A 14,958-nucleotide genomic window follows, 5' to 3' on the forward strand; every position below is an offset into this window, starting at 1 on the left:
CCCAGGCTATTGGGTGGCCAACATGGAGAACTTGTACCAATGCTGTTTGTAAACATCCCCAAGCCATTGTCTGTTACTTCTACTGGAGTATCAAACATCTGCTGCCCCAAATCAGAGAGGTGTTAAGAAATCTACCATTAAAACCAAACACTTCCAGCCCACAAGCCAGCTGCTGATGTCAAAGAAGATTTAGAAAACTAAACATGAGAGAAAGAATATCTGTGTGTGGCTTTGATGTGATCTTGAAAATCTTACTCCTATTACAACGTACTTTTATTTTAAAGCCTAAAAATCTCTAGGTTTTGTTATCTACACACAGCTGAGAATTACTAAATAAAGCTCTCTAAAATATACTTGACAGAAGAAAAGAAGCCTTACTGATGACATTCAGGGAGAAAAAAATAGCCAGCTCTGCCACAGCTGGGCTCTGCTGTGACACAGCAAAAGCTGAACAACATCACATGAAAATTCTTACAGTACTATGGTTTATTTCTCTTGAAAAACTCCTTCCATTCTTCTATAACCTGATAGCACAAAGCACCAAAACTGTCTCTTACTCTCAGGCCAATGATTTCACTACTATGGCGGTGAACCTGCAGAAGTCTCAGCCCAAAAACGTATTTCCCACGCGACGGCAGATCTGTCTGCGTATCCTAACTCTACTTGAGATACCTGCATTTGGTCCCTTAGGCTGCATTTGTTTGCCCTCATCGCACAGCATCCTTCACTGTGGCCTACATCATGAAGCCCTAACAAAGTCATGTTCCAGGAAGTCATCAGATGGAAACGCTGGGATATTACTGCTAATAAAGAGATCGATGACATCTGTAGCAGAGCAGGTTGTGACTTTCCAAAGGTCATGCTGCAGGGGCTGGCAGTTGTCAAGGCTGTTTTAGGAAGTTTGGGGACTTCGGTCTGTAATCTTTGTCCCCCTCTAGCACTCAGGCAGATCACACAGAAAGCTTAGCACAAATACGGATCTCCAAGCACAAAGGCCTGAATTAACCCTGCCGAAATAACGAAGCAATAAGCCCTCCCACCCAGTCCGGACTACATGCCATACTACACGGCCACCTCCTGTCCGTCTGCCAGCACTGTTGCTACAGGAGTTGGGCTCTGCGATGTTTGTAGCTCCCTTCAGCCAGAGGCAGATTTATTCTCCTATTTGGTGGAATTAGCACGCACTGGGCCCCCGACCTCCAAACACAAGCCGTGTGCCCTCCCGAGCAGGGCTGGTTTCAGCTGGTCAGCTCCTGGCCTGCGAGCTTGTACATGGGCTTGCTTTGCCCCAAGGTGCAGAGAGGAAGCCAGGTGTGAAGCTCCTGGTGGCAGGATAAGGCCTTACAGCTCCATATGCATGTATTTGCCCCATGTATTAAATAATGTTCATTTTCTTTCCCCATGATGTGCAGATGGTGTGTCTCAGAGCACCTTATTTATTGGCAAGTTCCATCTAACACAACACTGCAAATACCAAAACAGTAACTTCAGAACAAACACTCTCCATCAACCAAAAGAACCGGCAAGCTTGACAGCAACCCAGATACGTCCCTTTCCATCCCTTATGGCACTCTGATACTGCCTCTAGCTTCTGCGATTTCATTTGCCTCCTGCTCTGAAACAGTTACTGAGCAACAACCTTGAACTCGACTTGTCACAGACCCGTAGGCAAATTATTATGTCTTCTTTAGCTTCTTTCACCCTGCAGTATTTAACAATTTTGGTTTCTCATCTGCTTTCATTCAGAGCTTCAAAGTGCAAAACAAAACCCCAAAGAAATATGCTAGTATTCCAATATTTTTTCAAATACCTTCTTTGCAGAACATAATTAGAATAAGGGTAAAGGAGAGAAAATTCTTAGTGCCAAAAAATGACAATGCTAAATCCAAAAATATACTAAAGCATACCACTTTGCTTTATACAATCATTTCTGGCCATTAACATCACCACTAGCTGCAAAGCACGACTATTGTACAGAGTTGCATGTATTTATCTACAGAAATCCTGAGGATCTGAAATTTCTGCACCACACAACCCCGCACAATGAAAGCACCGGGAGACGGAAGGCACAGCGTAGTTCTGCTTCCTCGCTGAAACTTCTTTCTAAAAGAAAGTTATCTGATAAGGAGTGGAAGGCTGTCCTACATGCTTTTTGTGGTAGACGAGACGTGTCTTTGTCCACTAGATATTCAAACCAGAGACAGCAAGTCTTTTCACTGTATCACACACAACTGCACAGAAGGAAATCTCAAGTGATTTTCATTAAAAGTATCACTATCTGAATGACAAGAGAAAAAAAAGCTACAAAACCCCCACTCAGTAGATACTTTCCATCCAATGACAAAGTTATAGCCAGGCTCCTGCAGAACCACGACCTTTCATTTACTACCATTTAGGAAGGGCTCATGTCAGACAATGGATAGAGGAGGAAAAACACTCCTTGAAAAGAAACTGCTTATTGGCTGAAAAAAATAGCTGTGGATTGAGGAAGTCACTGCTATAGAAACATTTAATACAAGACTTATTTTGCATTAATTGCTATGTCACCCTGCTGTTTTAAGTAATTCTTTTTTTTTCTTCTTCTTACTGATTAATTTCCAGTGAACTAAATTTGAGGAGATTCAGAAATGAGGGAAAAAAAGTAAGAATAACCTGGAAGATATGAGTCAGTATTTTTGCTTCACTTTTTTGCTGCATGTAAGCGTGGCTTTAGTGTTGCCTATAAGCAAATGTGATTCTATCCCTATCATCACACAACTCTGCATCGGGAAAAAACAGAACCCTTGCGACAAAAACTGCAGCGCCAGACAATGGCGTTTAGCCTACCTCATTCAAACTGAGTAAGTTAAAGGCATGTTGTGAATAAAGGTAAAAGCATTGACTTTTGCTTCACAGAATACTCTACCATGTAAACAACTGGATCTGTGTTCATTTTTCCCTCCACATATAAATACAGATTAACAGAAGTGCCACGTACTGGTTTAAAAAGCAACAATAATGTTCTCCCCCAGTTGTTTTATAGGATCTGAAAGCCTGCCAGAATGCACGTTTTGCCTGTTTCATCTAACTCTCAAATACAAGAAATCTGTCAAATGTTTAATGCTTTACAGCCCCTAAAAATGCTCCTAATGACATTCAGCTTGTTTCCTCATCTATTTTTTAATTCTGAAATCTTAATCTCCAAGTACCCATAACTATGTTGCATTGGGATGGCGTATGTGCTTAAGTGAAGCCCAGCACCTAGAACCTTGCCGTACTTCTTTCCCAGAGTAGTAGATACTCTCACAGATGATGACTAAATGTCTTCATCTTGTCACCTGCCTTTAGTTAAACTTCAAGTTAAAAAAAAGAAAAGGAACGCCAAGTCATTTATTTTTCAGTAAAAGGCATTCATTCTCCTGTGTCTTCAAATCAGATGAAATTGATAGAAATACAAAACGACAGCCTAAATTTACTGAGCTTAGCCACACCGTACACACCTCTTCAGACAGCAGCAGTTAGAGGGATGGGTGCAACACCAACATATTGCCGTTGCTGTCTTTGTTTTCTCCATCACCAGCGTTTGGCTGCATGCTGTCTTTAGTCCTTGCACAAGCTCAAACGGCAGTCAGTAGGGGATCGGTTCGGATCAGTGGCACTATGTGGCCATCTATAAGGAGAGGTCTGCATGTTGGGAAATAGTCACTGTCCTTCTGGTCATGAAACTGTTGATTTGATATCTGAGCTAATTTTTCTGGAACCTAATCATACCCTTTAGAGAGCTCTAGATGATGTTTTGCAGCAGTTAACACAAATTTACCTCACCTTGTTCTGTGGCCATTAGAGACAATACAGTGGTTTTGCCTGTACAGACAGATGGTTGGCATTCAGAGAGCAAAGAGGTGAGGAATTAAACCACCCGACCTTGCCTCGCTTTTCTGGTCCTAAAGCAGCATTCCTCATTTCTGAATACTCAGTGTTGTGTGTGGGCACACACACAGGAATGGGTTAGCAAATAATAAAAGATGCCATTAAAAAAAAAAGGAAAGTATATAATAGGTAATTTTATATAGAAAATGAACAGAGCTAGTTATGGGAGCTAGCACTGCATACATTTGGAATATATAAGCTGTTTACCTTCATTAAAAAGAACGCTATGCCCAGTTTTGGTTAGTTTCCCTATTCTCTGAATGAAACATTCATTTTCTGAATTAATCTTGTTGGGAGAGAAGGGGGATTATTGGTCTGTGAGCTCCACTGAAGGGTATATGAAGGAACAATCTGATGAATATTTTATTAGAAAAAATAGTATATGAAAATAAAATTGAATCTGAAAAAAAAAATGAAAAAACAAAATCGCAAGATAAACTCCTTATATCGAAAGTTAAAATTCTCCACTTGCTTTTGACGGCTGCTGTTTTTATTATTAAAGGTTTTGCTGAGAGTCTGCATTTGATGTTAACATATGAAAATACGTTGACTGGCACAGAAAAACAAACTCATAAATTTCAACTTTAAGTATCTGCTTTAATGTATTATTGTACTTTATTGGCAATATTCCACCAGCAAATGTCTTTTTATTATTGTATCCCCTCTTTGCAATAAAGAGGAATGCTGTTGACTGGCTTCTACTTTGGGAAATATGAAATCATTGTTTCTTGCTAGCTGTGGGCAAGAAATAGTTTTCAAGCCTTGCTGAAGTTACAAAAGTGTGCTCAGAAATATATATATATATATATATATATAATATATATATATATATATATAGCAAGATATATGCTAGTACTTTTTATAAATTTTTGATACATGGGTACAGGAAGATAATTTCCAAGCATAAACAGACCCAGCAGAGAAAATATATTATCTTAAATTCCACTGTGTGACAAAAGATGGGATGTTTAATAGTGTAAAACAAGTACACTTCAGTCTAGTACGGCATGACACTCACAGCAGAAAGAGCAACTTCACTGTTTTACATAAGGAGTCTCACATCTTTGGCTGTACCCCTAACCGAGGCAAATCTCCCATCAGCTTCAGAGAAATCTTTGCCTGACTACAGATGTACTGCTGAATTAATTCAAAGCTTTAAGGTGTTTGAGTAGCTGGAAAACAAGCAGAAAGGAGACTTGAGGCAGGCATTTATCCTAAACTCCACTAACAGGAAAAAGTTGTGAAACCTACGGTCTTTATGAGAGGAAGAAAAACCCAAAGCCATAGCTATTACCCCAAATGCTCCCATCAGCTAATCGTACAGCACACAAGTAGAGCTCTACCATCAGACAAGGACAACGCTATGCCCTTCCTTTAATTTTGTGTCTTTTCTCCAGTTAATAATGCACAACAAAACCTCGTCTTTCATCAAGTGAAACGTAATTACACAAAAAAGCTCTTCAGAGATTTTTTTTTTTTTTTTTTTTTTTTAAAGCTGGGTAATAACATCATTACCACAAATTAGTGCACTCCCTTTCATGGGGCAAATCCTACTGCCACACTTAGTTAAGTTATAGCTCAGCTCTCTGCACACTAACATACTCACACACTGCTTTGCCCAGTCTGCATATAGGTGCACGAACCTAGATATCCTCCTTGCAAACTGAGTAACACAAGGGCCTGCAGTCCACCAGCTAGCAAAGCCATTGTTACAGTTGCTCTGTAAACAGAGGGCCGACAAACTGATTTCAGAAGGTTTTTGCTGAAAGTTTTTTATGATTAGCTAGTAAGGTTCATTACAGAACGACTCGTACTAACATTAGGTAACACAGGTCTAAGTTAAACCAACAATCTTTTTTGGCCAATATTTGCATTGTTTTTAGGGCAGTCTCTCAGCATTTAAAAATTTCTCATATGTAGTGGTTGGTATGAATATTTTAACTACATCCAAGGATCCACTACAGACCCCAGTGATTTATTGACACATAGGAAGTTGGTTGTAGGAGGAGGCAGTGTCCTGCTCTAAACAACAATTGATGGTTTCAGTCCAGTTCCCAGTGGACATGGGTCAATTGTGCTGTAAAAATCTTTGACACTAATTGGTGATCCTCCAGGTTAGCTTATTGGCAGAGACCTACAGGGAAATTTCTTTTGCTTTTCCTTCTGTTACACTTGTTCTGTGGACAGATAAAAAAGGCATTTTGGAGCCCTGTGAATCTCACATGCTTCACAAACACTAAGTGCAGTGAAATGTGATGGTTGGAGGCTACCTTGGGCACAGGCACAGTGACCCTAAAATGATAGCTTTGGTGAATTAAGGAGGCAATTAGTAGAACTGCTGCTGTGGATTTCCAGAGGCAGGCTTTGGCCCACTTAGAGGTCTGGCTGGCAGAGTCCCTTGGGAGGTGGTTCAGAAAGGTGAAGGACTCCAGGAAGGATGGACCTTCTTCAAGAACAAAAAGGCGGTGGAGCAGGCTGTCCCAACGTGCCTACCGTTTTGCTGGTGGCAGAGAAGACCTGCCAGGCTAACAGAGCTGTCTTCAGTGGCTTGGGAGGAAAAAGAGAGTATATGAAGTCTGGAAGAAGGGGCAGGCAACTCAGCAGGGCTATAGAGCTGCTGACTAGCTGTGTGCAGAGAAAATTAGCTGTGTGCAGAGAAAATTAGAAGGGCCAAAACCCAACTGGATCTCAATTTGGCTTATTCAGTAAAAGACAATTTAAAATGCTTTTATAAATACATTAACAGCTAAAGGAGGTTTAATCTGGGAAGATATGCGAAGTGCTTCACTCCATCTGTCCTTCTCCACACAGCGCAAGTAGAGTGCAAGTTCCTAACCCAGGTTATGATCCTGAAAAAAACAACACAGTAACTTCCAGTCTGTGAGCCCTCCCCTCTCCTCGCTCCAATAGCTGAAACACAGAAGGTAAAAATCAATCCACACAATGTTTGTATGCAGCTCCTTTTCTTAGTGGCTGAATTTTCTTACTGACTTACTGAGGAATCTACCTTTGGTCTGTGTTAGTATTGTGTGTTATTCACTATCAAGAAATTCAAAGTCATTTGTTGTTTACCTGGAAAAATGTTATTCTTCTATTTGCATTCAGTGCAAACATTAGTATTATTCCTCAGAACCATCAAAAATTGTATTAGTCTAGCCTGAAATAAAATATTAATTATACTATTACCATGCAAACAAAAAAATAATATTGTGTGGTTTGGCTCCCCCAAACCTCGCAGCCTAAATACATGTATATAAATAACCGTAAGTAGTCAACGATTGATCAAAATCAGTTCTGAACTACAGCTTCAGGGGGAACACACAGTAATGCACGCATTGGAAGTGCCACAAGAAAATTTACATCTCCACCAAATATTAGCATAAAATTCTGAATCCACTTACAAATGCACCACTGACTCTGTTTCTATCTGCAGCATACATTTAGCTTTTCAATTATGATCCTGGGTACTAGGATTCAAATGTAAAAGATAAATAATATCGGGTCAACTTGAGAGGGGTCTGCATTCCACATTCCAGCACAGCTTCCAATACTGTCCTGAGTTACACCTACTGCCATGTCAAATGATGCTGCTGCATCACCTAGATGCAGATTTCAACTCCCACTGTATCTCTGAGAGGTTCATTAAAATGCAGATTTTGCAATATATCTTTGTGCAATGTTGTCTCTTCCAAGTCTTTCCAGGTCTCTCTAAATCCGAGAGCCCAAAGAAATCAGTCTTTCCCAAGCAGTATCTGCCCCCCCTTCATTTTCTCCTTTCAGTGCACATGAAGTTGCCAAGTGCTAATATTGTACTTCACTGCCAATGAACTCTTGAGAAATTTAGGAACAGATGAAATGACATGGCCAAACTCATAACAAGTTTTTGTATTTGTGGTTTAGGTAGAGTTTTTTATTTGTAAATCTGGAAATTAGAAAATAAAATAAAATCACATTTGCCCTGATTTCTGAAGCATTCTTCCTTTCTAAATGGAAGACAACATCAGCTAAAAACATATCCCAAAGATGTCAAAATTCCTGTTTCCCAGTCTCTTCCAGTTACTCTCATTACTCCCATCAAACTTGAATGTCATCGTATCTCCTTATGTGACTTTAAATCTTGCTCTAGCTCTATGCACGCACTTCCTGTTCCTGTGCTTGCACCAGAATTTGTCTGCCATTGTCACCGTTGTTGCAAGAACCAGTAACATGCTATGATTGTTTCACACCTACAGACCCAATGCATTGAAAAGGAACCAAGACCAAGATTTGAAATCCAACACGAGATTCTGCTTACAGATGCCATGCCAACATGTCCATCTCAACCTCTCAGCTTTCTTTAAGAAATTTTTGCAAATGAAATTCATAAGAAAACAATGTAGTTGTGCAAAGAATCTCACCTAAATTCTCTAGACTAAGTCCAGATGTTAGGAATCTTTTCTATGAAAATTTGGAAACAAGAAAAGACGTATCAATTTAAGATATTATTTAGAATTAAATTAATTTTAGTTTCTTTATAAACCACTTTAAGCTTATCATACAGCGCTTTTCAAAATTCTGTTTTCCCAGACTCAATCCTGATAACTTCAGTCCAATCACGTCACTCACTGTCATTCCTTTTCCCACTACTTCCAACACTCACTAGTCACCACAGAATTCAGGAACCATGAACACATCTGTTTTACTTGCTTCACTGAACAGATTGAAGGCAATCTTAGCACACAGCCATGACCTTAAGGCTGCCAGCCAAGTTCAATATGGCAAATGATCCAGGACAGATGTGCACAGAAAGAACACTTCACCTAAGATACAGTAGAATACAGTTTATAGGGAGATGATAATGCTCCTCCTACCTGTTACTGATAAAGGTGGTGAAAGGTGCTGCCAGCCAACAGCAAGGATCCTTGAAATTCACTAACACGGAGAGCTGTATATCCTTTCCAGAAGACCTGTGTCCTAAAGTGGACATCCTGGATTCACTCTTCTAATAAAAGATGGCAAGTAAATAGATAAGCTTGAGGCACCCAAACTATACAGCTTCCTTCCAGTGAGCATCAGGAAAAAAAAAAAAAAAAAAAAAAAAAAAAAGCAGCTTAACAAGCAGCAGCTAGACTTCTTCCAGAGGAGTTGTACAGATATGCACATCACCAGTACGCAGGTTGTGTTCTCAGCTCAGATCTTGCCGGGCAGTGCCTGCAGTGGTATGTGCTGCAGTTCTCCATGCTTTGCATCAAGGCAATCAGTTTTTCTACTTTTTTCATTTCTTCTCAACTGTAAAGTATCAGATGTGCCAGTATCAAGAACGGTGGTGGAAGGTGGTTTACGATACATTCTTCACGTGACTCGTAACTTTCTTCTCCCATTTACAAATATCCCATATCCGAATTTCAGTGTAGGCATCTCAGAATCAGGATTTGGTTCAATGCAAAGGTAGATACAAGAATCTTGCACAAACAGCAATAGAAGCATGACTTTGACGAATGCAGACTCTGCTTAGTGGGCTCCAAATAGGTCTTGTGAACAAACATACAAATAGTCTAAAAACAGCAGCCAGAATTCACATCTCTGATGGACATGTATTTCAGGATGCCTCTTATGCTCTGCAGAGTATGGTCTAATAAGTGCAAGGAATCCACTCCAGCTACCTCATCATGCCCTTTATAGATCCATTTGGAAATGTGGTTCTGTTTAAGAGTCAGATGGAATCCACTCCTTACAGCTGGGAAATGCGGTCAGGCAAGCTTGTCTGGCTTCTGCTTTTATTGGCATTAATGAGGAAGTCCTCCAGGCAACGCTCTTCTGTTCACAAACGAAGCAAAATACCCTGTCCCTCTTGGCTAGAATTCAGTATTTTCTGTATGTGAGGGCTGAATGCACAATGGCCAGTCTATCTGGAAAAATAAAACAAAACAAAAAAAACTTAATACAAGTTTGCTCAAGCCTGTCAGTCAAAGACAGAGAGCTTCACCTTGAACTGAGATGGCTCAGGACTAAGGATTAGATAAACCCATTTCCCTTTTATGCCCTTGTTCCAAAGGGGGAAGACAAGGTCCCATTATAACAAGGTCACATAAATAAGCAAAGCAACAAACAAAAATTTGATTTGCAAAAATTCACAGCTGCAGGTGGAAAGCTGATCAAAAGACAAACTCCGTTTATCCCTTGGAAACTTTCCTTTCATTAAGATTATTTTAACAACAAGGATTGAGGCGGAGAAGTAAATATCTAAAACCCGATGAATGAACTGCTTGCTTCCTGATCAGTCCCATTCCACTGACAAACAGATAAATGGCATTTTTAACGCAACTTTGAGAATAGTTAGATTCTCCGTGTGTCTTTATTCTCTCCAGTATTTTGTTCTTAACAGACGGATGGATGGGATGACTTTACTTGATTCATTGGCACTGCTAAAGCACTGACTTCTTTAACAGCGATCATAAATGGTTTCAAGATATGAAACAAGTGTTCCAGCATGGTCCATTGAGCAGAATGGAGAACAATGCCTTTCCCACTGTCACCACACAAGATATATTTAATGATTGCTACTGTACATTCTGATCAAAAGTGGGTTTAGTCATGTACTACATGGAATTCCATCTTGTTTATATACTCTGAAAAAGCTGCACAGACAGTAGCAGTTGCCTTTCTGGATTCAGAACTTTGAACTGTTCAGAGAAGCATCTTTTACAGGTTACATCTTCCTAACTCCTTTTAATTCCTTTTGTATTACCATATATTTATACAAATACCTCAAAGTACAACACCTCAGTGTTAGAAAATGTTAATTATTGGCTGAAAAAGATCATTCAGTCTGGAACAATTTAAGTTTACTACAGCTAGAAATATATTACACCAGCACTCCACTTGCAGCTGTTCATGAAAGCCACAATACACAACTATCATTGCCAACATCTTGAAACATTTTTCAGCAAATAGCATTTAGAGCTGATAGAGAGGAGTGAACTTTTATCAGAACGTTTCAAAATTTTTATTTTTATTTGTTTGGAGCCTGGATACAACCCTCATCAGCCTCACTACTGGCCCACAGAAGATGCCTTTGTACCTGTGTCAAGATATTAAAAGTGGATGGACTGGCAAATTGCTTGCAAAAACAAGGAAAAACAACACAACCACTTCTATGGAAGAGACAATGCACATTCTGACTCAGGCATCTTTCTCCGAGGCCTGTGTAAAACCATACAAAACCTAAAGTGTTATTCTTTTGAAACACGTAACAATCCAGTTTATAACCACTCCTCTGAGCAGCCATTTTTGCACACAATTCTGTGAATTTTAGAAAAACACGTCTCTACTCCAAGTAAAGCAGATCGCTTATTTCTGAATGACAGATTCTGTTCTCAGATTATGTACTGTACCCTTAATTGTGCAGTTTGGAAAAGGTAGTTGATATCCTCAGGATTGCTCTAACCTTTATGTTAGCACACTTCAGGATAGTAACACGGTAATCAATTAAAGCCCGCTGATGGCACATGGGGAGCCCTAAATCTCCTATTGACAGCTCATCGGGTAAGTCAGCACTTTTTTTTTGGTAATTTTCCATTTAAATGATTGCTTGGTACAAAGCAGTCTCAAAGACTCTGAACTGTTTGCTCGCTGTGCCATGATGCTGTAATGGACTTTACAAAATTTATGCATTTTTATTCATCTTTTATATATTTTTAGCTTTCTTGGTTTGGAGTTTTTGTGGACCAAAACCTACCAAAGATAGGCAGATTTACCTCCAGACAGGAAAAAGTATTTGACAAAAAATAAAGATGATTTTTTTTTTTTTTTTTAAATTCAGTTCTTATTTTTGTACTATATTCTCAATGTTGGGGAACTAACAGAAAACACAACTCTGTTCTTTAAAAGAATTTCATTTCATGGGATCCAGCCTATAGTGGTAATTTATACACTGATATATTACATAAATTCAGCCACTAATCCATTTCAGCAACTAAATTCATTACATTGATGCTTTCTAAATTGCTAGATAATACCTGTGAAACTAGTTATATATTACTTTTTCTATTAATACCACATGAATTCCTCTTGATCAATAAGCTATAGCAAATGTCAAACACATTCATTTTAAAAAAAAACAACTCAGCAAAATTTAAATGATCAAAACCACAAGCAAGGCACATTAAGAAAAACAGCTGTGAAAATTCTTTTCAAATATAGAACAATGCGTAGAGTACGCTCCTTCCACTATGGAGACATCTCATCACTATGTGGCAGAAACACTTAGAAATGAGAAGTGTTGTTTTATTCAATATTTATTACAAAGTACAGTGTAGAGAAGGAAACAAAAGGTGAAGCCTTTTGTTAGCTAAGACTCACTTTCCATGCAACTGCAGTGCCGTGACATTTGCAACAAAGCATAAGAACACAATAAATGTGATATACTGGGCGAGCTTTCTGACATACCTTTTCTATCCTTGTGCTCTACACAAGGACTCCTCCCTCCCTCTCCACCATTATAGACACACTTGAAGTATTAAAATAGAGTAACTTTGGATGGACTTGAATAGTTGTGCAACAAGGAATTGCGCTTCTTTGGAACAGCTGTTTCAAAGTGAGGAATAGGAACTATCAATCTGGAGCATTCACTGAGCCTTATGTAAAGGTCAGTTGGTTTCTGCTGTAAATGCAAACATTCTACATGGTGTCTCCATTTCATTTTCTCTATTGAAAATAACACTTTGGGCAGATGAGGAGATTTAACTGCATAATTAAAGGAAGGAACTATTTCTAACACAAGTGGTGGTGTAGATGCCTAACAAAGTCATTGAATATCTCAAAGAATCAAAACAGTTTTGTTAACTCAAAATGGTAGCTTCTTACTCAAAATCACTCCTCCAAGTTTGGCTTTTTGTGTAGAGAGACTTACAGAGAGTAAGACCTTGAAGTTAGTATACCCCACAACTGTGAATTCAAAAAAGGTGTAGATTGTAATTTGCACACTGCAAAGGAAAGGAACGGATAGACTCTGACTGAAGAAGGAAGCTATATGGTTCAGTAAGGGAAGAAGTTCATACCCAGACATATCCTCGTTCCATTTGGATATATGCAAATTGTTTAGTACACTTGGAGGTGCATGACAATATCGCAGATGAAAGAATCCATCCAGAGTTTCCGTTTGCAGATGGATTTGAAAGGGTAGAGGGAAAAAATAAGAATCTGAGTATTAACTGAAGAAATGTTATTCCAATATAGAACCCAAGAATTCATTTTAGGGTTACATAAGTGACATTATATATGTCAGGGCAAGAAAGGCTGTGAGGACATCAATGCTGGAATCTTTGAGCCATTTGAGTAAGGGCCTGGGGCATCCCACAGAAAGGCGTGCTGCAGATAGCGCCCAAGCAGCCTCACAGCTCCATCAGCCCAGCACCAGTCAACAAAAGGAGGTGCAGCCTTTCCCCAGACAGACAGAGAGCTTAAGAAATTGCAGGAGCACACACACAAAATAAATACCCAAGAACCGCAAAGTCCAGGGATAACATTCAAGCAAAGGTTATGGAGCTTTGATGGCTGCTCTCTGAAATATGCTGAAGGACAAATCCTGAAGAGGAGACACACTTGCCCCTTCTGCTGTGCACATCCCACCCCAGTTTATTTAGGAGCATGCTCTGTTTCAGGCTGACATCGTCACAGGCCTGCTTGCAAGTTGGTATAACAAACAACAGAAGCACAAACAATAAGTATGCAGACCTTGCCAATATTTTTTGCTTCACCAGCTACAATTTTGTATTCTTCCTTTGAGCATCACAGTTTCACTTCTACAGCTATCAAATCCCTTTCTGTTTTGTAGTAATTTCAGTAAAGAAGAGGAATTGTTCAAACAGTTAGGCAGGAGATTGGAAATTCAGACAATCCTTGTCTAAAGAACCACCATTTCCTTTTCCACTGTAGCATCTGCATGCACCTAAACCATAAAATAGTATTTTAAGACTAAAGATATACCTTAAACCCAAACGGTAATTTCTTAGGAAATGGATTTCTTCTCTGAGGACTGAAAATATAAGGGGCTTAGGAACCTGTGCCCATCATGTTATAGATACCTGCTACTAATTTCAATTATTGCATCTCTCTGAATCAGTATTAAACAAAGCACGAACATCCTTAGAAATACATTTGCTTTTTCTTTGAAATTCCTGAACAACAATGTGCCAGATGGAATTCTTCTGAGGATCCATTCAGAAACAGGATGGTAACAATCGAACAGCAATAGCATGGACTTCTAGCTTTCTCTTCTTATTTGTACATTTCAGCACGACAGTTCATAAATACCAAAGTTTAAGGCACATTAGCCAAATTCACTATTAAGGAAGATAAAGAAAGTTTGGCAAGTGGTAGGGGAATAAATAAGCCAGTCATGTATGTTACAGATAAAAATGAAATGCATCAAATGCAGAGTCATTTCACATTTGGCAATACTATGAATTAATACCTTTCTAAAGCATTTCTAAAGCATTAATACCTGTTTAAAGTGTTTTTTTTTTTTGTTTGTGGTGGTTTTACTTGGGTGGGCAGCCAAGCTCCACCACAGCCTTTCTCTCACTCCCCCTCCTCAGATGGAAAGGGGAGAAAATACAATGCAAAGGGCTCAAGGTTTTGTCCTCATAAGGACAGGGAGATTGCTCAACAATTATTGTGACAGGCAAAACAGACTCAGCATAGGGACATAGTAAGATTTATTGCCTATTACTAACAAGCTAGAGAAGTGAGAAACAAAGGAAAGAAGCCAAAAACACCTTCCCCCAATCTGCCCTCTTCTACCTCCTCCCCCCGAGCGGCACAGGGGAATGGGAGAATGGGGGTTGTGGTCAGTCTGTGGTACTTTGTCTCTGCTGCTCCTTCACAGTCACTCTCTGCCCCTGTTCCACATGGGGCTGACTAGCGGAAAACGAACTCCACAGTCAGTAAGATTGTAAAGCAGGTATGTTTATTCAGCACTGGGCAGCAGTGGGGGTAGTCCCGCCAAAGTCGTGCACACCTGACGCGGCAACTTGCCTTGGTTATATGCAGTAAAGAGTTACATATGCA

General features: G+C 39.5%; 1 long non-coding RNA gene across 1 annotated transcript in view; it reads right to left on the minus strand.

The window, feature by feature from the left end:
* Positions 1-14,958, minus strand: part of LOC118174397 — a 236,408-nt gene that overhangs the window by 50,860 nt on the left and 170,590 nt on the right. The window contains exon 3 of the long non-coding RNA XR_004754641.1: positions 8,760-9,797. This is a non-coding gene — a long non-coding RNA (uncharacterized LOC118174397). The remainder of the gene's footprint in view (positions 1-8,759; positions 9,798-14,958) is intronic.

This window comes from Oxyura jamaicensis, chromosome 14 (genome assembly GCF_011077185.1).
Source record: "Oxyura jamaicensis isolate SHBP4307 breed ruddy duck chromosome 14, BPBGC_Ojam_1.0, whole genome shotgun sequence".
Classification (NCBI taxonomy): Eukaryota; Metazoa; Chordata; class Aves; order Anseriformes; family Anatidae; genus Oxyura; species Oxyura jamaicensis.